Here is a 3,200-nt window from a genome sequence, read left to right on the forward strand (position 1 = left end):
GGCGGCGTGGCTCAGGGGTAGAGCGGGTCGTCCAATGATCGAAGGGTTGGTGGTTCGAATCCCGCTCAAGCCCATGTCCATCCCATTGCCGTTGTGTCCTTGGGCAAGACACTTAACCTACTTGCCTCGTATGCATGTGAATGAATGTTGGTGGTGGTCGGAGGGGCCGTAGGCGCTGATTATTCGCCACGCTTCCGTGAGTCTGCCTCAGGGCAGCTCTGGCTGCAATTGCAGCTTACCACCACCGGGATGACTGTGTATGAACGAATAATGGACTCTGTGAAGCGCTCTGAGTCAGAGAAGAGCGCTATATAAATCCAAGTCATTATTATTATTATTATTAAGGCCATTTGTGCAGTGGCAAGAAGCATAATCAGATCAGCAATAGCATCAGGTAAAACAGTTACATGTTTCATGAAGGGCTAATCGTAGCAGACCTTTAAAAGCATTCACAGTAGGAAGTGCCTCTAGACAAAGTTTCACTTGCAGCGTATTCCATAAAAAGCATAGGACATACTATGCATACTTAACCGTACAGTAATGACCACTGACGCTAGCGTTGACGTATTAGCCGCACGGTAGAAACTGAATAACAACACATTGGTTATACAAATACATGACTACGGAAAAAAAAAAAAAAAAATATAGTTTATACATCACTCAACGTGACACTGGGATCCATCACAATGGAGGGCGCTCGGGCGACAGGAAGCCGCGCACCGTAATGTATAATTGTGCTCCGGTGATAAAAACAAGCCGGGATGAAGATAATGAGATATTTACTGAGGAGGAGCACTTCATCCTGTCCCCGCTCGGCTCAATAGGGTTACAGGAGGGGCGGAGCCAGCGAGCCCATGGCTCCCAAATACAGCCCTTTTGTCCACCTCCATAATCCATTTGTTACACTCAGACCAATTTGTTCTCATTAACCCTGGCGAGGGGCCTGTGTCTGAGACAAAAGCTCCCGGCGGACAATGAGCCAACTCCCCCCCCCCCCTTGTCCCTCTCCCTTGCTGGCTCCCCTCTCTCCCCCCTCTCCCCTCTCTCCCCTCTCTCCCCCCTCTCCATTGCCACGGTGCTCAAGTGCTCCCCTCAGAGTCGGTGCAGCGCGGACAGAAGGCTCCAGTCTATGAGGCCAGAGAGAGAGAGACGACCAAACAAGTAGTGAGGTACACCTGAAAAAACACAAAGACCTTTCCACAAGAAGAATGGACCTCTCTGCCTGTCTCCCCACCCCCCCCCCCCCCCCCCTCACCCCCCCCCCCCCCCCCCCCCCCCTCACAGAAAATACACAATTCAACGTTACTATTGTGCTCAGGTCACTCAATCACTCAACTCTGAAATAAATCTTTTGACATTTACACACAAAGAGGAAACGGTCCAATAAAGCAGGAGAGAGTTACTTGTGGAGATGTTAAAAGTGTACGGGACGTTTAGTAGAGATGTTAAAAGTGCACGGGAGGTTTGGTAGAGATGTTAAAAGTGCACGGGACGTTTGGTAGAGATGTTAAAAGTGTACGGGACGTTTAGTAGAGATGTTAAAAGTGCACGGGACGTTTGGTAGAGATGTTAAAAGTGTACGGGACGTTTAGTAGAGATGTTAAAAGTGCACGGGATGTTTGGTAGAGATGTTAAAAGTGTACGGGTCGTTTAGTAGAGATGTTAAAAGTGTACGGGACGTTTGGTAGAGATGTTAAAAGTGCACGGGACGTTTCGTAGAAGTATTTTTCTTTGCGTTATTTCCACTCTAAAATGGTCAATTGTGAATGGCTGCATTTATTTAGCTCTTTCAGCCAAAGCGCTTTACATTTTGGTCCTCACATTTGACCCACTCACTCACACACTCACACACCGACGGCGGAGGCGACCGTGCAAGGTGCCGACCTGCTCATCCGGAGCAGTTAGGGGTTAAGTGTCTTGCTCAAGGAGACACATCGACAAGCGCCTTGGGTCTCCTGAAAGACGCTATATATAAATCTAAGATATTATTATTATTCGCCACGCTGCCTGGGAGGAGCGGGAATCGAACCGGGAACCTCTGGATTACCGAGACGACTGCTCTACCTCCTGAGCCACTGTCGCCCCTCAAAATAAAGATTATTTTGCATAGGTTCTTTACGTGTAATTGTTTTTATTCGTATAAAAAGCGCATCACGCACCACAATCAGCCCCGACTCTGAACCCCTCCTCCGCTGTTGTCTCCGCACGCCGACGGGTCCCTTCTTCTCGGGAATAGAAACAAAACAAAAACATAAGATTTTCTAATGAGCTTAATTAGCGCAATCTATGTACAATTTACCAGCCGCGGTCTACACGCGCGCACACCTACCGAGGAGCGCGTCTAGCGCCTCTACCCGCCGAGCAATTCCATTTAATGATCATTTGTTGGGTCTCCGTCAGTAAGCAGGTAATTTGTTATAATGACAACCATCAGGGGTTACATCACCACCACCATCAACTGTCTGGCATAGAAATCAAGAGCTCGCTCTCTCTCTCCTCGTTCACGAGCACGTGTAGGTATCAAACATAAATACATGCCGTGTTCATCCAGTACATAGACACAAACAATAATGTGAAGGTGTCGCTTTCAAACCAATTATTTTTTCATATACATCATTGAAATGCGGGCGTTTCAACCTGTTCTACCAATAACCACAGGACATACAGACCCTACCCACATTCAAACGCGCTCTTAAAGAGCACCTACGGGAGGTTGCAATTCGAAACTGGCCACCGTAAATGTCCAAACCCCCCCCCCCCCCCCCAATAGACAGTCTCCTCCCCACCGTATGTATTTTTTTTCTCCCACCCACCCGCCCCCTCCTAATGTACAGTCTCCTCACCATGAATGAAAACTTTATTTAACAGACATTTATGACATACACAACATACGTGACATTTATGGCATAGGGACATACAGGTATTTAGTACTGATACATTTGTGACATAAACGGTATTCAAATATACAGTACTGTTACCCATAGATCCTGACAGAGTATATACATATGATGGGGAGGGGACTGTACATTAGGAGGGGGTGGGTGGGTGGGAGAGAAATATACATAAGGCGGGGAGAGAATATATACATATAAAGAATATATACATGCGGTGGGGAGGAGACTCTCTATTATCATATCATATGTATATATTCTCTGTTAGGATCTATGGGTAACAGTACTGTATATTTGCATATCGTATAT

This window comes from Notolepis coatsorum (genome assembly GCF_963971535.1).
Source record: "Notolepis coatsorum genome assembly, chromosome: 3".
Classification (NCBI taxonomy): Eukaryota; Metazoa; Chordata; class Actinopteri; order Aulopiformes; family Paralepididae; genus Notolepis; species Notolepis coatsorum.